The sequence below is a fragment of the Heterodontus francisci genome, chromosome 17, assembly GCF_036365525.1.
Source record: "Heterodontus francisci isolate sHetFra1 chromosome 17, sHetFra1.hap1, whole genome shotgun sequence".
NCBI lineage: Eukaryota > Metazoa > Chordata > Chondrichthyes > Heterodontiformes > Heterodontidae > Heterodontus > Heterodontus francisci.
Window position 1 is genome coordinate 81648509 of NC_090387.1, and position 26850 is coordinate 81675358.

At 48.3% G+C, this 26850-nt stretch overlaps 1 protein-coding gene across 3 annotated transcripts in view; it reads left to right on the forward strand.

Moving 5' to 3' along the window:
• Positions 1-26850, forward strand: part of LOC137379093 (RNA-binding Raly-like protein) — an 831538-nt gene that overhangs the window by 514685 nt on the left and 290003 nt on the right. The window lies entirely within an intron of this gene.

A 26850-nucleotide genomic window follows, 5' to 3' on the forward strand; every position in this document is an offset into this window, starting at 1 on the left:
TTCCAAATTCCCTGTCATTCTCACTCTGACCTCTTCCCAATTCCCTGTCATTCTCATTCTGAACTCTTCCCAATTCCGTCATTCTCACTCTGACCTCTTCCCAATTCCCTGTCAACCTCACTCTGACCTCTTTCTAATTCCCTGCCATTTTCACTCTGTCCACTCCCCAATTCCCTGTCATTCTCACTCTGACCTCTTCCCTATTCCGTCATTCTCACTCTGGCCTCTTGTCAATTCCCGATCATTCTCACACTGACCTCTTCCCAATTCCGTCATTCTCACTCTGACCTCTTCCCAATTCCGTCATTCTCACTCTGACCTCTTCCCACTTCCCTGTCATTCTCACTCTGACCTCTTCCCAATTCCCTGTCATTCTCACTCTGTCCTCTTCCCAATTCCCTGTCATTCTCACTCTGTCCTCGTCCCAATTCCCTGTCATTCTTATTCTGACGTCATCCCAATTTCCGTCATTCTCACTCTGGCCTCTTCCCAATTCCCTGTCAACCTCACTCTGACCTCTTTCTAATTCCCTGTCATTCTCACTCTGACCTCTTCCCAATTCTGTCATTCTCACTCTGGCCTCTTCACAATTCCCAGTGTTTCTCACTCTGGCCTCTTCCAAATTCCCTGTCATTCTCACTCTGACCTCTTCCCAATTCCCTGTCATTCTCACTCTGAACTCTTCCCAATTCCGTCATTCTCACTCTGGCCTCTTCCCAATTCCCTGTCAACCTCACTCTGACCTCTTCCCAATTCCGTCATTCTTACTCTGGCCTCTTCCCAATTCCCTCTCATTCTCACTCTGACCTCTTTCTAATTCCCTGTCATTCTCACTCTGTCCTCTCCCCAATTCCCTGTCATTCTCACTCTGACCTCTTCCCAATTCTGTCATTCTCACTCTGACCTCTTCCCTAATCCGTCATTCTCACTCTGGCCTCTTCTCAATTCCCGATCTTTCTCACACTGACCTCTTCCCAATTCCCTGTCAATCACGTTCTGACTTCTTCCCAAGTCCCTGTCATTCTCACTCTGAACTCTGCCCAATTCCCTGTCATTCTCACTCTGGCCTCGTCCCAATTCCCTGTCATTCTAATTCTGACGTCATCCCAATTTCCGTCATTCTCACTCTGGCCTCTTCCCAATTCCCTGTCAACCTCACTCTTACCTCTTTCTAATTCCCTGTCATTCTCACTCTGGCCTCTTCACAATTCCCTGTGTTTCTCACTCTGGCCTCTTCCAAATTCCCTGTCATTCTCACTCTGACCTCTTCCCAATTCCCTGTCATTCTCATTCTGAACTCTTCCCAATTCCGTCATTCTCACTCTGACCTCTTCCCAATTCCCTGTCAACCTCACTCTGACCTCTTTCTAATTCCCTGCCATTTTCACTCTGTCCACTCCCCAATTCCCTGTCATTCTCACTCTGACTTCTTCCCAATTCCCTGTCATTATCATTCTGGCCCGTTCCCAATTCCCTGTCATTCTCACCCTGATCTCTTCCCAATTCTGTCATTCTCACTCTGACCTCTTCCCTATTCCGTCATTCTCACTCTGACCTCTTCCCAATTCCGTCATTCTCACTCTGACCTCTTCCCACTTCCCTGTCATTCTCACTCTGACCTCTTCCCAATTCCCTGTCATTCTCACTCTGACCTCTTCCCAATTCCCTGTCATTCTCACTCTGTCCTCGTCCCAATTCCCTGTCATTCTAATTCTGACGTCATCCCAATTTCCGTCATTCTCACTCTGGCCTCTTCCCAATTCCCTGTCAACCTCACTCTGACCTCTTTCTAATTCCCTGTCATTCTCACTCTGACCTCTTCCCAATTCCCTGTCATTCTCACTCTGAACTCTTCCCAATTCCGTCATTCTCACTCTGGCCTCTTCCCAATTCCCTGTCAACCTCACTCTGACCTCTTCCCAATTCCGTCATTCTTACTCTGGCCTCTTCCCAATTCCCTCTCATTCTCACTCTGAACTCTTCCCAATTCCGTCATTCTCACTCTCGCCTCTTCCCAATTCCCTGTCAACCTCACTCTGACCTCTTCCCAATTCCGTCATTCTTACTCTGGCCTCTTCCCAATTCCTGTCAACCTCACTCTGACCTCTTTCTAATTCCCTGTCATTCTCACTCTGTCCTCTTCCCAATTCCCTGTCATTCTCACTCTGTCCTCGTCCCAATTCCCTGTCATTCTAATTCTGACGTCATCCCAATTTCCGTCATTCTCACTCTGGCCTCTTCCCAATTCCCTGTCAACCTCACTCTTACCTCTTTCTAATTCCCTGTCATTCTCACTCTGGCCTCTTCACAATTCCCTGTGTTTCTCACTCTGGCCTCTTCCAAATTCCCTGTCATTCTCACTCTGACCTCTTCCCAATTCCCTGTCATTCTCATTCTGAACTCTTCCCAATTCCGTCATTCTCACTCTGGCCTCTTCCCAATTCCCTGTCAACCTCACTCTGACCTCTTCCCAATTCCGTCATTCTTACTCTGGCCTCTTCCCAATTCCCTGTCAACCTCACTCTGACCTCTTTCTAATTCCCTGTCATTCTCACTCTGTCCTCTTCCCAATTCCCTGTCAACCTCACTCTGACCTCTTCCCAAATCCCTGTCAACCTCACTCTGACCTCTTCCCAATTCCGTCATTCTCACTCTGGCCTCTTCCCAATTCCTTGTCATTCTCACTCTGACCTTGACCCAATTCCCTGTCATTCTCACTCTGGCCTCTTCCCAATTCCATCATTCTCACTCTGGCCTCTTCCCAATTCCCTGTCAACCTCACTCTGACCTCTTTCTAATTCCCTGCCATTTTCACTCTGTCCTCTCCCCAATTCCCTGTCATTCTCACCCTGATCTCTTCCCAATTCTGTCATTCTCACTCTGAGCTCTTCCCTATTCCGTCATTCTCACTCTGACCTCTTCCCAATTCCGTCATTCTCACTCTGACCTCTTCCCACTTCCCTGTCATTCTCACTCTGACCTCTTCCCAATTCCCTGTCATTCTCACTCTGACCTCTTCCCAATTCCCTGTCATTCTCACTCTGTCCTCGTCCCAATTCCCTGTCATTCTAATTCTGACGTCATCCCAATTTCCGTCATTCTCACTCTGGCCTCTTCCCAATTCCCTGTCAACCTCACTCTGACCTCTTTCTAATTCCCTGTCATTCTCACTCTGACCTCTTCCCAATTCCCTGTCATTCTCACTCTGAACTCTTCCCAATTCCGTCATTCTCACTCTGGCCTCTTCCCAATTCCCTTTCAACCTCACTCTGACCTCTTCCCAATTCCGTCATTCTTACTCTGGCCTCTTCCCAATTCCCTCTCATTCTCACTCTGAACTCTTCCCAATTCCGTCATTCTCACTCTCGCCTCTTCCCAATTCCCTGTCAACCTCACTCTGACCTCTTCCCAATTCCGTCATTCTTACTCTGGCCTCTTCCCAATTCCTGTCAACCTCACTCTGACCTCTTTCTAATTCCCTGTCATTCTCACTCTGTCCTCTTCCCAATTCCCTGTCATTCTCACTCTGACCTCTTCCCAAATCCCTGTCAACCTCACTCTGACCTCTTCCCAATTCCGTCATTCTCACTCTGGCCTCTTCCCAATTCCTTGTCATTCTCACTCTGACCTTGACCCAATTCCCTGTCATTCTCACTCTGGCCTCTTCCCAATTCCGTCTTTCTCACTCTGGCCTCTTCCCAATTCCCTGTCAACCTCACTCTGACCTCTTTCTAATTCCCTGTCATTCTCACTCTGTCCTCTCCCCAATTCCCTGTCATTCTCACTCTGACTTCTTCCCAATTCCCTTTCATTCTCATTCTGGCCCGTTCCCAATTCCCTGTCATTCTCACCCTGACCTCTTCCCAATTCTGTCATTCTCACTCTGACCTCGTCCCTATTCCGTCATTCTCTCTCTGGCCTCTTGTCAATTCCCGATCATTCTCACACTGACCTCTTCCCAATTCCGTCATTCTCACTCTGACCTCTTCCCAATTCTGTCATTCACACTCTGACCTCTTCCCAATTCCCTGTCATTCTCACTCTGACCTCTTCCCAATTCCCTGTCATTCTCACTCTGACCTCTTCCCAATTCCCTGTCATTCTCACTCTGTCCTCGTCCCAATTCCATGTCATTCGAATTCTGACGTCATCCCAATTTCCATCATTCTCACTCTGGCCTCTTCCCAATTCCCTGTCAACCTCACTCTGACCTCTTTCCAATTCCCTGTCATTCTCACTCTGACCTCTTCCGAATTCTGTCATTCTCATTCTGACCTCATCCCAATTCTGTCATTCTCACTCTGACCTCTTCCATGTTCCCTGTGTTTCTCACTCTGACCTCTTCCCAATTCCCTGTCAACCTCACTCTGACCTCTTTCTAATTCCCTGTCATTCTCACTCTGTCCTCTCCCCAATTCCCTGTCATTCTCACTCTGACCTCTTCCCAATTCTGTCATTCTCACTCTGACCTCTTCCCTAATCCGTCATTCTCACTCTGGCCTCTTCTCAATTCCCGATCATTCTCACACTGACCTCTTCCCAATTCCCTCTCAATCACGTTCTGACTTCTTCCCAAGTCCCTGTCATTCTCACTCTGAACTCTACCCAATTCCCTGTCATTCTCACTCTGGCCTCGTCCCAATTCCCTGTCATTCTAATTCTGACGTCATCCCAATTTCCGTCATTCTCACTCTGGCCTCTTCCCAATTCCCTGTCAACCTCACTCTTACCTCTTTCTAATTCCCTGTCATTCTCACTCTGGCCTCTTCACAATTCCCTGTGTTTCTCACTCTGGCCTCTTCCAAATTCCCTGTCACTCTCACTCTGTCCTCTTCCCAATTCCCTGTCATTCTCATTCTGAACTCTTCCCAATTCCGTCATTCTCACTCTGGCCTCTTCCCAATTCCCTGTCAACCTCACTCTGACCTCTTCCCAATTCCGTCATTCTTACTCTGGCCTCTTCCCAATTCCCTCTCATTCTCACTCTGATCTCTTCCCAATTCCGTCATTCTCACTCTGGCCTCCTCCCAATTCCCTGTCAACCTCACTCTGACCTCTTCCCAATTCCGTCATTCTTACTCTGACCTCTTCCCAATTCCCTGTCAACCTCACTCTGACCTCTTTCTAATTCCCTGTCATTCTCACTCTGACCTCTTCCCAATTCCCTGTCATTCTCACTCTGTCCTCGTCCCAATTCCATGTCATTCTAATTCTGACGTCATCCCAATTTCCATCATTCTCACTCTGGCCTCTTCCCAATTCCCTGTCAACCTCACTCTGACCTCTTTCCAATTCCCTGTCATTCTCACTCTGACCTCTTCCGAATTCTGTCATTCTCATTCTGACCTCATCCCAATTCTGTCATTCTCAAGTTGACCTCTTCCCAGTTCCCTGTGTTTCTCACTCTGACCTCTTCCCAATTCCCTGTCAACCTCACTCTGACCTCTTTCTAATTCCCTGTCATTCTCACTCTGTCCTCTCCCCAATTCCCTGTCATTCTCACTCTGACCTCTTCCCAATTCTGTCATTCTCACTCTGACCTCTTCCCTAATCCGTCATTCTCACTCTGGCCTCTTCTCAATTCCCGATCATTCTCACACTGACCTCTTCCCAATTCCCTGTCAATCACGTTCTGACTTCTTCCCAAGTCCCTGTCATTCTCACTCTGAACTCTACCCAATTCCCTGTCATTCTAATTCTGACGTCATCCCAATTTCCGTCATTCTCACTCTGGCCTCTTCCCAATTCCCTGTCAACCTCACTCTTACCTCTTTCTAATTCCCTGTCATTCTCACTCTGGCCTCTTCACAATTCCCTGTGTTTCTCACTCTGGCCTCTTCCAAATTCCCTGTCATTCTCACTCTGACCTCTTCCCAATTCCCTGTCATTCTCATTCTGAACTCTTCCCAATTCCGTCATTCTCACTCTGGCCTCTTCCCAATTCCCTGTCAACCTCACTCTGACCTCTTCCCAATTCCGTCATTCTTACACTGGCCTCTTCCCAATTCCCTCTCATTCTCACTCTGATCTCTTCCCAATTCCGTCATTCTCACTCTGGCCTCCTCCCAATTCCCTGTCAACCTCACTCTGACCTCTTCCCAATTCCGTCATTCTTACTCTGGCCTCTTCCCAATTCCCTGTCAACCTCACTCTGACCTCTTTCTAATTCCCTGTCATTCTCACTCTGTCCTCTTCCCAATTCCCTGTCAACCTCACTCTGACCTCTTCCCAAATCCCTGTCAACCTCACTCTGACCTCTTCCCAATTCCGTCATTCTCACTCTGGCCTCTTCCCAATTCCTTGTCATTCTCACTCTGACCTTGACCCAATTCCCTGTCATTCTCACTCTGGCCTCTTCCCAATTCCGTCATTCTCACTCTGGCCTCTTCCCAATTCCCTGTCAACCTCACTCTGACCTCTTTCTAATTCCCTGCCATTTTCACTCTGTCCTCTCCCCAATTCCCTGTCATTCTCACTCTGACTTCTTCCCAATTTCCTGTAATTATCATTCTGGCCCGTTCCCAATTCCCTGTCATTCTCACCCTGATCTCTTCCCAATTCTGTCATTCTCACTCTGACCTCTTCCCTATTCCGTCATTCTCACTCTGGCCTCTTGTCAATTCCCGATCATTCTCACACTGACCTCTTCCCAATTCCGTCATTCTCACTCTGACCTCTTCCCAATTCCGTCATTCTCACTCTGACCTCTTCCCACTTCCCTGTCATTCTCACTCTGACCTCTTCCCAATTCCCTGTCATTCTCACTCTGTCCTCTTCCCAATTCCCTGTCATTCTCACTCTGTCCTCGTCCCAATTCCCTGTCATTCTTATTCTGACGTCATCCCAATTTCCGTCATTCTCACTCTGGCCTCTTCCCAATTCCCTGTCAACCTCACTCTGACCTCTTTCTAATTCCCTGTCATTCTCACTCTGACCTCTTCCCAATTCTGTCATTCTCACTCTGGCCTCTTCACAATTCCCAGTGTTTCTCACTCTGGCCTCTTCCAAATTCCCTGTCATTCTCACTCTGACCTCTTCCCAATTCCCTGTCATTCTCACTCTGAACTCTTCCCAATTCCGTCATTCTCACTCTGGCCTCTTCCCAATTCCCTGTCAACCTCACTCTGACCTCTTCCCAATTCCGTCATTCTTACTCTGGCCTCTTCCCAATTCCCTCTCATTCTCACTCTGAACTCTTCCCAATTCCGTCATTCTCACTCTCGCCTCTTCCCAATTCCCTGTCAACCTTACTCTGACCTCTTCCCAATTCCGTCATTCTTACTCTGGCCTCTTCCCAATTCCTGTCAACCTCACTCTGACCTCTTTCTAATTCCCTGTCATTCTCACTCTGTCCTCTTCCCAATTCCCTGTCATTCTCACTCTGACCTCTTCCCAAATCCCTGTCAACCTCACTCTGACCTCTTCCCAATTCCGTCATTCTCACTCTGGCCTCTTCCCAATTCCTTGTCATTCTCACTCTGACCTTGACCCAATTCCCTGTCATTCTCACTCTGGCCTCTTCCCAATTCCGTCATTCTCACTCTGGCCTCTTCCCAATTCCCTGTCAACCTCACTCTGACCTCTTCCCAATTCCGTCATTCTTACTCTGGCCTCTTCCCAATTCCCTGTCAACCTCACTCTGACCTCTTTCTAATTCCCTGTCATTCTCACTCTGTCCTCTTCCCAATTCCCTGTCAACCTCACTCTGACCTCTTCCCAAATCCCTGTCAACCTCACTCTGACCTCTTCCCAATTCCGTCATTCTCACTCTGGCCTCTTCCCAATTCCTTGTCATTCTCACTCTGACCTTGACCCAATTCCCTGTCATTCTCACTCTGGCCTCTTCCCAATTCCGTCATTCTCACTCTGGCCTCTTCCCAATTCCCTGTCAACCTCACTCTGACCTCTTTCTAATTCCCTGCCATTTTCACTCTGTCCTCTCCCCAATTCCCTGTCATTCTCACTCTGACTTCTTCCCAATTTCCTGTAATTATCATTCTGGCCCGTTCCCAATTCCCTGTCATTCTCACCCTGATCTCTTCCCAATTCTGTCATTCTCACTCTGACCTCTTCCCTATTCCGTCATTCTCACTCTGGCCTCTTGTCAATTCCCGATCATTCTCACACTGACCTCTTCCCAATTCCGTCATTCTCACTCTGACCTCTTCCCAATTCCGTCATTCTCACTCTGACCTCTTCCCACTTCCCTGTCATTCTCACTCTGACCTCTTCCCAATTCCCTGTCATTCTCACTCTGTCCTCTTCCCAATTCCCTGTCATTCTCACTCTGTCCTCGTCCCAATTCCCTGTCATTCTTATTCTGACGTCATCCCAATTTCCGTCATTCTCACTCTGGCCTCTTCCCAATTCCCTGTCAACCTCACTCTGACCTCTTTCTAATTCCCTGTCATTCTCACTCTGACCTCTTCCCAATTCTGTCATTCTCACTCTGGCCTCTTCACAATTCCCAGTGTTTCTCACTCTGGCCTCTTCCAAATTCCCTGTCATTCTCACTCTGACCTCTTCCCAATTCCCTGTCATTCTCACTCTGAACTCTTCCCAATTCCGTCATTCTCACTCTGGCCTCTTCCCAATTCCCTGTCAACCTCACTCTGACCTCTTCCCAATTCCGTCATTCTTACTCTGGCCTCTTCCCAATTCCCTCTCATTCTCACTCTGAACTCTTCCCAATTCCGTCATTCTCACTCTCGCCTCTTCCCAATTCCCTGTCAACCTTACTCTGACCTCTTCCCAATTCCGTCATTCTTACTCTGGCCTCTTCCCAATTCCTGTCAACCTCACTCTGACCTCTTTCTAATTCCCTGTCATTCTCACTCTGTCCTCTTCCCAATTCCCTGTCATTCTCACTCTGACCTCTTCCCAAATCCCTGTCAACCTCACTCTGACCTCTTCCCAATTCCGTCATTCTCACTCTGGCCTCTTCCCAATTCCTTGTCATTCTCACTCTGACCTTGACCCAATTCCCTGTCATTCTCACTCTGGCCTCTTCCCAATTCCGTCATTCTCACTCTGGCCTCTTCCCAATTCCCTGTCAACCTCACTCTGACCTCTTTCTAATTCCCTGTCATTCTCACTCTGTCCTCTCCCCAATTCCATGTCATTCTCACTCTGACTTCTTCCCAATTCCCTGTCATTCTCATTCTGGCCCGTTCCCAATTCCCTGTCATTCTCACCCTGACCTCTTCCCAATTCTGTCATTCTCACTCTGACCTCTTCCCTATTCCGTCATTCTCTCTCTGGCCTCTTGTCAATTCCCGATCATTCTCACACTGACCTCTTCCCAATTCCGTCATTCTCACTCTGACCTCTTCCCAATTCCGTCATTCTCACTCTGACCTCTTCCCAATTCCCTGTCATTCTCACTCTGACCTCTTCCCAATTCCCTGTCATTCTCACTCTGACCTCTTCCCAATTCCCTGTCATTCTCACTCTGTCCTCGTCCCAATTCCCTGTCATTCTAATTCTGACGTCATCCCAATTTCCATCATTCTCACTCTGGCCTCTTCCCAATTCCCTGTCATTCTCACTCTGACCTCTTCCCAATTCCCTGTCATTCTCACTCTGACCTCTTCCCAATTCCCTGTCATTCTCACTCTGTCCTCGTCCCAATTCCCTGTCATTCTAATTCTGACGTCATCCCAATTTCCATCATTCTCACTCTGGCCTCTTCCCAATTCCCTGTCATTCTCACTCTGACCTCTTCCCAGTTCCCTGTGTTTCTCACTCTGACCTCTTCCCAATTCCCTGTCAACCTCACTCTGACCTCTTTCTAATTCCCTGTCATTCTCACTCTGTCCTCTCCCCAATTCCCTGTCATTCTCACTCTGACCTCTTCCCAATTCCCTGTCATTCTCATTCTGGCCCGTTCCCAATTCCCTGTCATTCTCACCCTGATCTCTTCCCAATTCTGTCATTCTCACTCGGACCTCTTCCCTATTCCGTCATTCTCACTCTGGCCTCTTGTCAATTCCCGATCATTCTCACACTGACCTCTTCCCAATTCCGTCATTCTCACTCTGACCTCTTCCCAATTCCGTCATTCTCACTCTGACCTCTTCCCAATTCCCTGTCATTCTCACTCTGACCTCTTCCCAATTCCCTGTCATTCTCACTCTGACCTCTTCCCAATTCCCTGTCATTCACACTGTGTCCTCGACCCAATTCCCTGTCATTCTAATTCTGACGTCATCCCAATTTCCGTCATTCTCACTCTGGCCTCTTCCCAATTCCCTGTCAACCTCACTCTGACCTCTTTCTAATTCCCTGTCATTCTCACTCTGACCTCTTCCCAATTCTGTCATTCTCACTCTGGCCTCTTCACAATTCCCTGTGTTTCTCACTCTGGCCTCTTCCAAATTCCCTGTCATTCTCACTCTGACCTCTTCCCAATTCCCTGTCATTCTCATTCTGAACTCTTCCCAATTCCGTCATTCTCACTCTGGCCTCTTCCCAATTCCCTGTCAACCTCACTCTGACCTCTTCCCAATTCCGTCATTCTTACTCTGGCCTCTTCCCAATTCCCTCTCATTCTCACTCTGATCTCTTCCCAATTCCGTCATTCTCACTCTGGCCTCCTCCCAATTCCCTGTCAACCTCACTCTGACCTCTTCCCAATTCCGTCATTCTTACTCTGGCCTCTTCCCAATTCCCTGTCAACCTCACTCTGACCTCTTTCTAATTCCCTGTCATTCTCACTCTGTCCTCTTCCCAATTCCCTGTCAACCTCACTCTGACCTCTTCCCAATTCCGTCATTCTCACTCTGGCCTCTTCCCAATTCCTTGTCATTCTCACTCTGACCTTGACCCAATTCCCTGTCATTCTCACTCTGGCCTCTTCCCAATTCCGTCATTCTCACTCTGGCCTCTTCCCAATTCCCTGTCAACCTCACTCTGACCTCTTTCTAATTCCCTGCCATTTTCACTCTGTCCTCTCCCCAATTCCCTGTCATTCTCACTCTGACTTCTTCCCAATTCCCTGTAATTATCATTCTGGCCCGTTCCCAATTCCCTGTCATTCTCACCCTGATCTCTTTCCAATTCTGTCATTCTCACTCTGACCTCTTCCCTATTCCGTCATTCTCACTCTGGCCTCTTGTCAATTCCCGATCATTCTCACACTTACCTCTTCCCAATTCCGTCATTCTCACTCTGACCTCTTCCCAATTCCGTCATTCTCACTCTGACCTCTTCCCACTTCCCTGTCATTCTCACTCTGACCTCTTCCCAATTCCCTGTCATTCTCACTCTGTCCTCTTCCCAATTCCCTGTCATTCTCACTCTGTCCTCATCCCAATTCCCTGTCATTCTAATTCTGACGTCATCCCAATTTCCGTCATTCTCACTCTGGCCTCCTCCCAATTCCCTGTCAACCTCACTCTGACCTCTTTCTAATTCCCTGTCATTCTCACTCTGACCTCTTCCCAATTCTGTCATTCTCACTCTGGCCTCTTCACAATTCCCAGTGTTTCTCACTCTGGCCTCTTCCAAATTCCCTGTCATTCTCACTCTGACCTCTTCCCAATTCCCTGTCATTCTCACTCTGAACTCTTCCCAATTCTGTCATTCTCACTCTGGCCTCTTCCCAATTCCCTGTCAACCTCACTCTGACCTCTTCCCAATTCCGTCATTCTTACTCTGGCCTCTTCCCAATTCCCTCTCATTCTCACTCTGAACTCTTCCCAATTCCGTCATTCTCACTCTCGCCTCTTCCCAATTCCCTGTCAACCTTACTCTGACCTCTTCCCAATTCCGTCATTCTTACTCTGGCCTCTTCCCAATTCCTGTCAACCTCACTCTGACCTCTTTCTAATTCCCTGTCATTCTCACTCTGTCCTCTTCCCAATTCCCTGTCATTCTCACTCTGACCTCTTCCCAAATCCCTGTCAACCTCACTCTGACCTCTTCCCAATTCCGTCATTCTCACTCTGGCCTCTTCCCAATTCCTTGTCATTCTCACTCTGACCTTGACCCAATTCCCTGTCATTCTCACTCTGGCCTCTTCCCAATTCCGTCATTCTCACTCTGGCCTCTTCCCAATTCCCTGTCAACCTCACTCTGACCTCTTTCTAATTCCCTGTCATTCTCACTCTGTCCTCTCCCCAATTCCCTGTCATTCTCACTCTGACTTCTTCCCAATTCCCTGTCATTCTCATTCTGGCCCGTTCCCAATTCCCTGTCATTCTCACCCTGACCTCTTCCCAATTCTGTCATTCTCACTCTGACCTCTTCCCTATTCCGTCATTCTCTCTCTGGCCTCTTGTCAATTCCCGATCATTCTCACACTGACCTCTTCCCAATTCCGTCATTCTCACTCTGACCTCTTCCCAATTCCGTCATTCTCACTCTGACCTCTTCCCAATTCCCTGTCATTCTCACTCTGACCTCTTCCCAATTCCCTGTCATTCTCACTCTGACCTCTTCCCAATTCCCTGTCATTCTCACTCTGTCCTCGTCCCAATTCCCTGTCATTCTAATTCTGACGTCATCCCAATTTCCATCATTCTCACTCTGGCCTCTTCCCAATTCCCTGTCAAACTCACTCTGACCTCTTTCCAATTCCCTGTCATTCTCACTCTGACCTCTTCCCAATTCTGTCATTCTCATTCTGACCTCATCCCAATTCTGTCATTCTCACTCTGACCTCTTCCCAGTTCCCTGTGTTTCTCACTCTGACCTCTTCCCAATTCCCTGTCAACCTCACTCTGACCTCTTTCTAATTCTCTGTCATTCTCACTCTGTCCTCTCCCCAATTCCCTGTCATTCTCACTCTGACCTCTTCCCAATTCCCTGTCATTCTCATTCTGGCCCGTTCCCAATTCCCTGTCATTCTCACCCTGATCTCTTCCCAATTCTGTCATTCTCACTCGGACCTCTTCCCTATTCCGTCATTCTCACTCTGGCCTCTTGTCAATTCCCGATCATTCTCACACTGACCTCTTCCCAATTCCGTCATTCTCACTCTGACCTCTTCCCAATTCCGTCATTCTCACTCTGACCTCTTCCCAATTCCCTGTCATTCTCACTCTGACCTCTTCCCAATTCCCTGTCATTCTCACTCTGACCTCTTCCCAATTCCCTGTCATTCACACTGTGTCCTCGACCCAATTCCCTGTCATTCTAATTCTGACGTCATCCCAATTTCCGTCATTCTCACTCTGGCCTCTTCCCAATTCCCTGTCAACCTCACTCTGACCTCTTTCTAATTCCCTGTCATTCTCACTCTGACCTCTTCCCAATTCTGTCATTCTCACTCTGGCCTCTTCACAATTCCCTGTGTTTCTCACTCTGGCCTCTTCCAAATTCCCTGTCATTCTCACTCTGACCTCTTCCCAATTCCCTGTCATTCTCACTCTGAACTCTTCCCAATTCCGTCATTCTCACTCTGGCCTCTTCCCAATTCCCTGTCAACCTCACTCTGACCTCTTCCCAATTCCGTCATTCGTACTCTGGCCTCTTCCCAATTCCCTCTCATTCTCACTCTGAACTCTTCCCAATTCCGTCATTCTCACTCTCGCCTCTTCCCAATTCCCTGTCAACCTCACTCTGACCTCTTCCCAATTCCGTCATTCTTACTCTGGCCTCTTCCCAATTCCTGTCAACCTCACTCTGACCTCTTTCTAATTCCCTGTCATTCTCACTCTGTCCTCTTCCCAATTCCCTGTCATTCTCACTCTGACCTCTTCCCAAATCCCTGTCAACCTCACTCTGACCTCTTCCCAATTCCGTCATTCTCACTCTGGCCTCTTCCCAATTCCTTGTCATTCTCACTCTGACCTTGACCCAATTCCGTGTCATTCTCACTCTGGCCTCTTCCCAATTCCCTGTCATTCACACTGTGTCCTCGACCCAATTCCCTGTCATTCTAATTCTGACGTCATCCCAATTTCCGTCATTCTCACTCTGGCCTCTTCCCAATTCCCTGTCAACCTCACTCTGACCTCTTTCTAATTCCCTGTCATTCTCACTCTGACCTCTTCCCAATTCTGTCATTCTCACTCTAGCCTCTTCACAATTCACTGTGTTTCTCACTCTGGCCTCTTCCAAATTCCCTGTCATTCTCACTCTGACCTCTTCCCAATTCCCTGTCATTCTCATTCTGAACTCTTCCCAATTCCGTCATTCTCACTCTGGCCTCTTCCCAATTCCCTGTCAACCTCACTCTGATCTCTTCCCAATTCCGTCATTCTCACTCTGGCCTCCTCCCAATTCCCTGTCAACCTCACTCTGACCTCTTCCCAATTCCGTCATTCTTACTCTGGCCTCTTCCCAATTCCCTGTCAACCTCACTCTGACCTCTTTCTAATTCCCTGTCATTCTCACTCTGTCCTCTTCCCAATTCCCTGTCAACCTCACTCTGACCTCTTCCCAATTCCGTCATTCTCACTCTGGCCTCTTCCCACTTCCTTGTCATTCTCACTCTGACCTTGACCCAATTCCCTGTCATTCTCACTCTGGCCTCTTCCCAATTCCGTCATTCTCACTCTGGCCTCTTCCCAATTCCCTGTCAACCTCACTCTGACCTCTTTCTAATTCCCTGCCATTTTCACTCTGTCCTCTCCCCAATTCCCTGTCATTCTCACTCTGACTTCTTCCCAATTCCCTGTAATTATCATTCTGGCCCGTTCCCAATTCCCTGTCATTCTCACCCTGATCTCTTCCCAATTCTGTCATTCTCACTCTGACCTCTTCCCTATTCCGTCATTCTCACTCTGGCCTCTTGTCAATTCCCGATCATTCTCACACTGACCTCTTCCCAATTCCGTCATTCTCACTCTGACCTCTTCCCAATTCCGTCATTCTCACTCTGACCTCTTCCCACTTCCCTGTCATTCTCACTCTGACCTCTTCCCAATTCCCTGTCATTCTCACTCTGTCCTCTTCCCAATTCCCTGTCATTCTCACTCTGTCCTCGTCCCAATTCCCTGTCATTCTAATTCTGACGTCATCCCAATTTCCGTCATTCTCACTCTGGCCTCCTCCCAATTCCCTGTCAACCTCACTCTGACCTCTTTCTAATTCCCTGTCATTCTCACTCTGACCTCTTCCCAATTCTGTCATTCTCACTCTGGCCTCTTCACAATTCCCAGTGTTTCTCACTCTGGCCTCTTCCAAATTCCCTGTCATTCTCACTCTGACCTCTTCCCAATTCCCTGTCATTCTCACTCTGAACTCTTCCCAATTCTGTCATTCTCACTCTGGCCTCTTCCCAATTCCCTGTCAACCTCACTCTGACCTCTTCCCAATTCCGTCATTCTTACTCTGGCCTCTTCCCAATTCCCTCTCATTCTCACTCTGAACTCTTCCCAATTCCGTCATTCTCACTCTCGCCTCTTCCCAATTCCCTGTCAACCTTACTCTGACCTCTTCCCAATTCCGTCATTCTTACTCTGGCCTCTTCCCAATTCCTGTCAACCTCACTCTGACCTCTTTCTAATTCCCTGTCATTCTCACTCTGTCCTCTTCCCAATTCCCTGTCATTCTCACTCTGACCTCTTCCCAAATCCCTGTCAACCTCACTCTGACCTCTTCCCAATTCCGTCATTCTCACTCTGGCCTCTTCCCAATTCCTTGTCATTCTCACTCTGACCTTGACCCAATTCCCTGTCATTCTCACTCTGGCCTCTTCCCAATTCCGTCATTCTCACTCTGGCCTCTTCCCAATTCCCTGTCAACCTCACTCTGACCTCTTTCTAATTCCCTGTCATTCTCACTCTGTCCTCTCCCCAATTCCCTGTCATTCTCACTCTGACTTCTTCCCAATTCCCTGTCATTCTCATTCTGGCCCGTTCCCAATTCCCTGTCATTCTCACCCTGACCTCTTCCCAATTCTGTCATTCTCACTCTGACCTCTTCCCTATTCCGTCATTCTCTCTCTGGCCTCTTGTCAATTCCCGATCATTCTCACACTGACCTCTTCCCAATTCCGTCATTCTCACTCTGACCTCTTCCCAATTCCGTCATTCTCACTCTGACCTCTTCCCAATTCCCTGTCATTCTCACTCTGACCTCTTCCCAATTCCCTGTCATTCTCACTCTGACCTCTTCCCAATTCCCTGTCATTCTCACTCTGTCCTCGTCCCAATTCCCTGTCATTCTAATTCTGACGTCATCCCAATTTCCATCATTCTCACTCTGGCCTCTTCCCAATTCCCTGTCAAACTCACTCTGACCTCTTTCCAATTCCCTGTCATTCTCACTCTGACCTCTTCCCAATTCTGTCATTCTCATTCTGACCTCATCCCAATTCTGTCATTCTCACTCTGACCTCTTCCCAGTTCCCTGTGTTTCTCACTCTGACCTCTTCCCAATTCCCTGTCAACCTCACTCTGACCTCTTTCTAATTCTCTGTCATTCTCACTCTGTCCTCTCCCCAATTCCCTGTCATTCTCACTCTGACCTCTTCCCAATTCCCTGTCATTCTCATTCTGGCCCGTTCCCAATTCCCTGTCATTCTCACCCTGATCTCTTCCCAATTCTGTCATTCTCACTCGGACCTCTTCCCTATTCCGTCATTCTCACTCTGGCCTCTTGTCAATTCCCGATCATTCTCACACTGACCTCTTCCCAATTCCGTCATTCTCACTCTGACCTCTTCCCAATTCCGTCATTCTCACTCTGACCTCTTCCCAATTCCCTGTCATTCTCACTCTGACCTCTTCCCAATTCCCTGTCATTCTCACTCTGACCTCTTCCCAATTCCCTGTCATTCACACTGTGTCCTCGACCCAATTCCCTGTCATTCTAATTCTGACGTCATCCCAATTTCCGTCATTCTCACTCTGGCCTCTTCCCAATTCCCTGTCAACCTCACTCTGACCTCTTTCTAATTCCCTGTCATTCTCACTCTGACCTCTTCCCAATTCTGTCATTCTCACTCTGGCCTCTTCACAATTCCCTGTGTTTCTCACTCTGGCCTCTTCCAAATTCCCTGTCATTCTCACTCTGACCTCTTCCCAATTCCCTGTCATTCTCACTCTGAACTCTTCCCAATTCCGTCATTCTCACTCTGGCCTCTTCCCAATTCCCTGTCAACCTCACTCTGACCTCTTCCCAATTCCGTCATTCGTACTCTGGCCTCTTCCCAATTCCCTCTCATTCTCACTCTGAACTCTTCCCAATTCCGTCATTCTCACTCTCGCCTCTTCCCAATTCCCTGTCAACCTCACTCTGACCTCTTCCCAATTCCGTCATTCTTACTCTGGCCTCTTCCCAATTCCTGTCAACCTCACTCTGACCTCTTTCTAATTCCCTGTCATTCTCACTCTGTCCTCTTCCCAATTCCCTGTCATTCTCACTCTGACCTCTTCCCAAATCCCTGTCAACCTCACTCTGACCTCTTCCCAATTCCGTCATTCTCACTCTGGCCTCTTCCCAATTCCTTGTCATTCTCACTCTGACCTTGACCCAATTCCGTGTCATTCTCACTCTGGCCTCTTCCCAATTCCGTCATTCTCACTCTGGCCTCTTCCCAATTCCCTGTCAACCTCACTCTGACCTCTTTCTAATTCCCTGTCATTCTCACTCTGTCCTCTCCCCAATTCCCTGTCATTCTCACTCTGACCTCTTCCCAATTCCCTGTCATTCTCACTCTGTCCTCGACCCAATTCCCTGTCATTCTAATTCTGACGTCATCCCAATTTCCGTCATTCTCACTCTGGCCTCTTCCCAATTCCCTGTCAACCTCACTCTGACCTCTTTCTAATTCCCTGTCATTCTCACTCTGACCTCTTCCCAATTCTGTCATTCTCACTCTGGCCTCTTCACAATTCCCTGTGTTTCTCACTCTGGCCTCTTCCAAATTCCCTGTCATTCTCACTCTGACCTCTTCCCAATTCCCTGTCATTCTCACTCTGACCTCTTCCCAATTCCGTCATTCTCACTCTGGTCTCTTCCCAATTCCCTGTCAACCTCACTCTGACCTCTTCCCAATTCCGTCATTCGTACTCTGGCCTCTTTCCAATTCCCTCTCATTCTCACTCTGAACTCTTCCCAATTCCGTCATTCTCACTCTCGCCTCTTCCCAATTCCCTGTCAACCTCACTCTGACCTCTTCCCAATTCCGTCATTCTTACTCTGGCCTCTTCCCAATTCCTTTCAACCTCACTCTGACCTCTTTCTAATTCCCTGTCATTCTCGCACTGTCCTCTTCCCTATTCCCTGTCATTCTCACTCTGACCTCTTCCCAAATCCCTGTCAACCTCACTCTAACCTCTTCCCAATTCCGTCATTCTCACTCTGGCCTCTTCCCAATTCCTTGTCATTCTCACTCTGACCTTGACCCAATTCCCGGTCATTCTCACTCTGGCCTCTTCCCAATTCCCTGTCAACCTCACTCTGACCTCTTTCTAATTCCCTGTCATTCTCACTCTGTCCTCTCCCCAATTCCCTGTCATTCTCACTCTGACTTCTTCCCAATTCCCTGTCATTCTCATTCTGGCCCGTTCCCAATTCCCTGTCATTCTCACCCTGACCTCTTCCCAATTCTGTCATTCTCACTCTGACCTCTTCCCTATTCCGTCATTCTCTCTCTGGCCTCTTGTCAATTCCCGATCATTCTCACACTGACCTCTTCCCAATTCCGTCATTCTCACTCTGACCTCTTCCCAATTCCGTCATTCTCACTCTGACCTCTTCCCAATTCCCTGTCATTCTCACTCTGACCTCTTCCCAATTCCCTGTCATTCTCACTCTGACCTCTTCCCAATTCCCTGTCATTCTCACTCTGTCCTCGTCCCAATTCCCTGTCATTCTAATTCTGACGTCATCCCAATTTCCATCATTCTCACTCTGGCCTCTTCCCAATTCCCTGTCATTCTCACTCTGACCTCTTCCCAATTCTGTCATTCTCATTCTGACCTCATCCCAATTCTGTCATTCTCACTCTGACCTCTTCCCAGTTCCCTGTGTTTCTCACTCTGACCTCTTCCCAATTCCCTGTCAACCTCACTCTGACCTCTTTCTAATTCCCTGTCATTCTCACTCTGTCCTCTCCCCAATTCCCTGTCATTCTCACTCTGACCTCTTCCCAATTCCCTGTCATTCTCATTCTGGCCCGTTCCCAATTCCCTGTCATTCTCACCCTGATCTCTTCCCAATTCTGTCATTCTCACTCGGACCTCTTCCCTATTCCGTCATTCTCACTCTGGCCTCTTGTCAATTCCCGATCATTCTCACACTGACCTCTTCCCAATTCCGTCATTCTCACTCTGACCTCTTCCCAATTCCGTCATTCTCACTCTGACCTCTTCCCAATTCCCTGTCATTCTCACTCTGACCTCTTCCCAATTCCCTGTCATTCTCACTCTGACCTCTTCCCAATTCCCTGTCATTCACACTGTGTCCTCGACCCAATTCCCTGTCATTCTAATTCTGACGTCATCCCAATTTCCGTCATTCTCACTCTGGCCTCTTCCCAATTCCCTGTCAACCTCACTCTGACCTCTTTCTAATTCCCTGTCATTCTCACTCTGACCTCTTCCCAATTCTGTCATTCTCACTCTCCCTCTTCACAATTCACTGTGTTTCTCACTCTGGCCTCTTCCAAATTCCCTGTCATTCTCACTCTGACCTCTTCCCAATTCCCTGTCATTCTCATTCTGAACTCTTCCCAATTCCGTCATTCTCACTCTGGCCTCTTCCCAATTCCCTGTCAACCTCACTCTGACCTCTTCCCAATTCCGTCATTCTTACTCTGGCCTCTTCCCAATTCCCTCTCATTCTCACTCTGATCTCTTCCCAATTCCGTCATTCTCACTCTGGCCTCCTCCCAATTCCCTGTCAACCTCACTCTGACCTCTTCCCAATTCCGTCATTCTTACTCTGGCCTCTTCCCAATTCCCTGTCAACCTCACTCTGACCTCTTTCTAATTCCCTGTCATTCTCACTCTGTCCTCTTCCCAATTCCCTGTCAACCTCACTCTGACCTCTTCCCAATTCCGTCATTCTCACTCTGGCCTCTTCCCAATTCCTTGTCATTCTCACTCTGACCTTGACCCAATTCCCTGTCATTCTCACTCTGGCCTCTTCCCAATTCCGTCATTCTCACTCTGGCCTCTTCCCAATTCCCTGTCAACCTCACTCTGACCTCTTTCTAATTCCCTGCCATTTTCACTCTGTCCTCTCCCCAATTCCCTGTCATTCTCACTCTGACTTCTTCCCAATTCCCTGTAATTATCATTCTGGCCCGTTCCCAATTCCCTGTCATTCTCACCCTGATCTCTTCCCAATTCTGTCATTCTCACTCTGACCTCTTCCCTATTCCGTCATTCTCACTCTGGCCTCTTGTCAATTCCCGATCATTCTCACACTGACCTCTTCCCAATTCCGTCATTCTCACTCTGACCTCTTCCCAATTCCGTCATTCTCACTCTGACCTCTTCCCACTTCCCTGTCATTCTCACTCTGACCTCTTCCCACTTCCCTGTCATTCTCACTCTGACCTCTTCCCAATTCCCTGTCATTCTCACTCTGTCCTCTTCCCAATTCCCTGTCATTCTCACTCTGTCCTCGTCCCAATTCCCTGTCATTCTAATTCTGACGTCATCCCAATTTCCGTCATTCTCACTCTGGCCTCCTCCCAATTCCCTGTCAACCTCACTCTGACCTCTTTCTAATTCCCTGTCATTCTCACTCTGACCTCTTCCCAATTCTGTCATTCTCACTCTGGCCTCTTCACAATTCCCAGTGTTTCTCACTCTGGCCTCTTCCAAATTCCCTGTCATTCTCACTCTGACCTCTTCCCAATTCCCTGTCATTCTCACTCTGAACTCTTCCCAATTCTGTCATTCTCACTCTGGCCTCTTCCCAATTCCCTGTCAACCTCACTCTGACCTCTTCCCAATTCCGTCATTCTTACTCTGGCCTCTTCCCAATTCCCTCTCATTCTCACTCTGAACTCTTCCCAATTCCGTCATTCTCACTCTCGCCTCTTCCCAATTCCCTGTCAACCTTACTCTGACCTCTTCCCAATTCCGTCATTCTTACTCTGGCCTCTTCCCAATTCCTGTCAACCTCACTCTGACCTCTTTCTAATTCCCTGTCATTCTCACTCTGTCCTCTTCCCAATTCCCTGTCATTCTCACTCTGACCTCTTCCCAAATCCCTGTCAACCTCACTCTGACCTCTTCCCAATTCCGTCATTCTCACTCTGGCCTCTTCCCAATTCCTTGTCATTCTCACTCTGACCTTGACCCAATTCCCTGTCATTCTCACTCTGGCCTCTTCCCAATTCCGTCATTCTCACTCTGGCCTCTTCCCAATTCCCTGTCAACCTCACTCTGACCTCTTTCTAATTCCCTGTCATTCTCACTCTGTCCTCTCCCCAATTCCCTGTCATTCTCACTCTGACTTCTTCCCAATTCCCTGTCATTCTCATTCTGGCCCGTTCCCAATTCCCTGTCATTCTCACCCTGACCTCTTCCCAATTCTGTCATTCTCACTCTGACCTCTTCCCTATTCCGTCATTCTCTCTCTGGCCTCTTGTCAATTCCCGATCATTCTCACACTGACCTCTTCCCAATTCCGTCATTCTCACTCTGACCTCTTCCCAATTCCGTCATTCTCACTCTGACCTCTTCCCAATTCCCTGTCATTCTCACTCTGACCTCTTCCCAATTCCCTGTCATTCTCACTCTGACCTCTTCCCAATTCCCTGTCATTCTCACTCTGTCCTCGTCCCAATTCCCTGTCATTCTAATTCTGACGTCATCCCAATTTCCATCATTCTCACTCTGGCCTCTTCCCAATTCCCTGTCAAACTCACTCTGACCTCTTTCCAATTCCCTGTCATTCTCACTCTGACCTCTTCCCAATTCTGTCATTCTCATTCTGACCTCATCCCAATTCTGTCATTCTCACTCTGACCTCTTCCCAGTTCCCTGTGTTTCTCACTCTGACCTCTTCCCAATTCCCTGTCAACCTCACTCTGACCTCTTTCTAATTCTCTGTCATTCTCACTCTGTCCTCTCCCCAATTCCCTGTCATTCTCACTCTGACCTCTTCCCAATTCCCTGTCATTCTCATTCTGGCCCGTTCCCAATTCCCTGTCATTCTCACCCTGATCTCTTCCCAATTCTGTCATTCTCACTCGGACCTCTTCCCTATTCCGTCATTCTCACTCTGGCCTCTTGTCAATTCCCGATCATTCTCACACTGACCTCTTCCCAATTCCGTCATTCTCACTCTGACCTCTTCCCAATTCCGTCATTCTCACTCTGACCTCTTCCCAATTCCCTGTCATTCTCACTCTGACCTCTTCCCAATTCCCTGTCATTCTCACTCTGACCTCTTCCCAATTCCCTGTCATTCACACTGTGTCCTCGACCCAATTCCCTGTCATTCTAATTCTGACGTCATCCCAATTTCCGTCATTCTCACTCTGGCCTCTTCCCAATTCCCTGTCAACCTCACTCTGACCTCTTTCTAATTCCCTGTCATTCTCACTCTGACCTCTTCCCAATTCTGTCATTCTCACTCTGGCCTCTTCACAATTCCCTGTGTTTCTCACTCTGGCCTCTTCCAAATTCCCTGTCATTCTCACTCTGACCTCTTCCCAATTCCCTGTCATTCTCACTCTGAACTCTTCCCAATTCCGTCATTCTCACTCTGGCCTCTTCCCAATTCCCTGTCAACCTCACTCTGACCTCTTCCCAATTCCGTCATTCGTACTCTGGCCTCTTCCCAATTCCCTCTCATTCTCACTCTGAACTCTTCCCAATTCCGTCATTCTCACTCTCGCCTCTTCCCAATTCCCTGTCAACCTCACTCTGACCTCTTCCCAATTCCGTCATTCTTACTCTGGCCTCTTCCCAATTCCTGTCAACCTCACTCTGACCTCTTTCTAATTCCCTGTCATTCTCACTCTGTCCTCTTCCCAATTCCCTGTCATTCTCACTCTGACCTCTTCCCAAATCCCTGTCAACCTCACTCTGACCTCTTCCCAATTCCGTCATTCTCACTCTGGCCTCTTCCCAATTCCTTGTCATTCTCACTCTGACCTTGACCCAATTCCGTGTCATTCTCACTCTGGCCTCTTCCCAATTCCGTCATTCTCACTCTGGCCTCTTCCCAATTCCCTGTCAACCTCACTCTGACCTCTTTCTAATTCCCTGTCATTCTCACTCTGTCCTCTCCCCAATTCCCTGTCATTCTCACTCTGACCTCTTCCCAATTCCCTGTCATTCTCACTCTGTCCTCGACCCAATTCCCTGTCATTCTAATTCTGACGTCATCCCAATTTCCGTCATTCTCACTCTGGCCTCTTCCCAATTCCCTGTCAACCTCACTCTGACCTCTTTCTAATTCCCTGTCATTCTCACTCTGACCTCTTCCCAATTCTGTCATTCTCACTCTGGCCTCTTCACAATTCCCTGTGTTTCTCACTCTGGCCTCTTCCAAATTCCCTGTCATTCTCACTCTGACCTCTTCCCAATTCCCTGTCATTCTCACTCTGACCTCTTCCCAATTCCGTCATTCTCACTCTGGCCTCTTCCCAATTCCCTGTCAACCTCACTCTGACCTCTTCCCAATTCCGTCATTCGTACTCTGGCCTCTTCCCAATTCCCTCTCATTCTCACTCTGAACTCTTCCCAATTCCGTCATTCTCACTCTCGCCTCTTCCCAATTCCCTGTCAACCTCACTCTGACCTCTTCCCAATTCCGTCATTCTTACTCTGGCCTCTTCCCAATTCCTTTCAACCTCACTCTGACCTCTTTCTAATTCCCTGTCATTCTCGCACTGTCCTCTTCCCTATTCCCTGTCATTCTCACTCTGACCTCTTCCCAAATCCCTGTCAACCTCACTCTAACCTCTTCCCAATTCCGTCATTCTCACTCTGGCCTCTTCCCAATTCCTTGTCATTCTCACTCTGACCTTGACCCAATTCCCGGTCATTCTCACTCTGGCCTCTTTCCAATTCCCTGTCATTCTCACTCTGACCTCTTTCCAATTCCCTGTCATTCTCACTCTGACCTCTTCCCAATTCTGTCCTTCTCATTCTGACCTCTTCCCAGTTCCCTGTGTTTCTCACTCTGACCTCTTCCCAATTCCCTGTCAACCTCACTCTGACCTCTTTCTAATTCCCTGTCATTCTCACTCTGTCCTCTCCCCAATTCCCTGTCATTCTCACTCTGACCTCTTCCCAATTCCCTGTCATTCTCATTCTGGCCCGTTCCCAATTCCCTGTCATTCTCACCCTGATCTCTTCCCAATTCTGTCATTCTCACTCGGACCTCTTCCCTATTCCGTCATTCTCACTCTGGCCTCTTGTCAATTCCCGATCATTCTCACACTGACCTCTTCCCAATTCCGTCATTCTCACTCTGACCTCTTCCCAATTCCGTAATTCTCACTCTGACCTCTTCCCAATTCCCTGTCATTCTCACTCTGACCTCTTCCCAATTCCCTGTCATTCTCACTCTGACCTCTTCCCAATTCCCTGTCATTCTCACTGTGTCCTCGACCAAATTCCCTGTCATTCTAATTCTGACGTCATCCCAATTTCCGTCATTCTCACTCTGGCCTCTTCCCAATTCCCTGTCAACCTCACTCTGACCTCTTTCTAATTCCCTGTCATTCTCACTCTGACCTCTTCCCAATTCTGTCATTCTCACTCTGGCCTCTTCACAATTCCCTGTGTTTCTCACTCTGGCCTCTTCCAAATTCCCTGTCATTCTCACTCTGACCTCTTCCCAATTCCCTGTCATTCTCACTCTGAACTCTTCCCAATTCCGTCATTCTCACTCTGGCCTCTTCCCAATTCCCTGTCAACCTCACTCTGACCTCTTCCCAATTCCGTCATTCGTACTCTGGCCTCTTCCCAATTCCCTCTCATTCTCACTCTGAACTCTTCCCAATTCCGTCATTCTCACTCTCGCCTCTTCCCAATTCCCTGTCAACCTCACTCTGACCTCTTCCCAATTCCGTCATTCTTACTCTGGCCTCTTCCCAATTCCTGTCAACCTCACTCTGACCTCTTTCTAATTCCCTGTCATTCTCACTCTGTCCTCTTCCCAATTCCCTGTCATTCTCACTCTGACCTCTTCCCAAATCCCTGTCAACCTCACTCTGACCTCTTCCCAATTCCGTCATTCTCACTCTGGCCTCTTCCCAATTCCTTGTCATTCTCACTCTGACCTTGACCCAATTCCGTGTCATTCTCACTCTGGCCTCTTCCCAGTTCCGTCATTCTCACTCTGGCCTCTTCCCAATTCCCTGTCAACCTCACTCTGACCTCTTTCTAATTCCCTGTCATTCTCACTCTGTCCTCTCCCCAATTCCCTGTCATTCTCACTCTGACCTCTTCCCAATTCCCTGTCATTCTCACTCTGTCCTCGACCCAATTCCCTGTCATTCTAATTCTGACGTCATCCCAATTTCCGTCATTCTCACTCTGGCCTCTTCCCAATTCCCTGTCAACCTCACTCTGACCTCTTTCTAATTCCCTGTCATTCTCACTCTGACCTCTTCCCAATTCTGTCATTCTCACTCTGGCCTCTTCACAATTCCCTGTGTTTCTCACTCTGGCCTCTTCCAAATTCCCTGTCATTCTCACTCTGACCTCTTCCCAATTCCCTGTCATTCTCACTCTGAACTCTTCCCAATTCCGTCATTCTCACTCTGGCCTCTTCCCAATTCCCTGTCAACCTCACTCTGACCTCTTCCCAATTCCGTCATTCGTACTCTGGCCTCGTCCCAATTCCCTCTCATTGTCACTCTGAACTCTTCCCAATTCCGTCATTCTCACTCTCGCCTCTTCCCAATTCCCTGTCAACCTCACTCTGACCTCTTCCCAATTCCGTCATTCTTACTCTGGCCTCTTCCCAATTCCTTTCAACCTCACTCTGACCTCTTTCTAATTCCCTGTCATTCTCGCACTGTCCTCTTCCCAATTCCCTGTCATTCTCACTCTGACCTCTTCCCAAATCCCTGTCAACCTCACTCTAACCTCTTCCCAATTCCGTCATTCTCACTCTGGCCTCTTCCCAATTCCTTGTCATTCTCACTCTGACCTTGACCCAATTCCCGGTCATTCTCACTCTGGCCTCTTTCCAATTCCCTGTCATTCTCACTCTGACCTCTTCCCAATTCCCTGTCATTCTCACTCTGACCTCTTCCCAATTCTGTCATTCTCATTCTGACCTCTTCCCAGTTCCCTGTGTTTCTCACTCTGACCTCTTCCCAATTCCCTGTCAACCTCACTCTGACCTCTTTCTAATTCCCTGTCATTCTCACTCTGTCCTCTCCCCAATTCCCTGTCATTCTCACTCTGACCTCTTCCCAATTCCCTGTCATTCTCATTCTGGCCCGTTCCCAATTCCCTGTCATTCTCACCCTGATCTCTTCCCAATTCTGTCATTCTCACTCGGACCTCTTCCCTATTCCGTCATTCTCACTCTGGCCTCTTGTCAATTCCCGATCATTCTCACACTGACCTCTTCCCAATTCCGTCATTCTCACTCTGACCTCTTCCCAATTCCGTAATTCTCACTCTGACCTCTTCCCAATTCCCTGTCATTCTCACTCTGACCTCTTCCCAATTCCCTGTCATTCTCACTCTGACCTCTTCCCAATTCCCTGTCATTCTCACTGTGTCCTCGACCAAATTCCCTGTCATTCTAATTCTGACGTCATCCCAATTTCCGTCATTCTCACTCTGGCCTCTTCCCAATTCCCTGTCAACCTCACTCTGACCTCTTTCTAATTCCCTGTCATTCTCACTCTGACCTCTTCCCAATTCTGTCATTCTCATTCTGACCTCATCCCAATTCTGTCATTCTCACTCTGACCTCTTCCCAGTTCCCTGTGTTTCTCACTCTGACCTCTTCCCAATT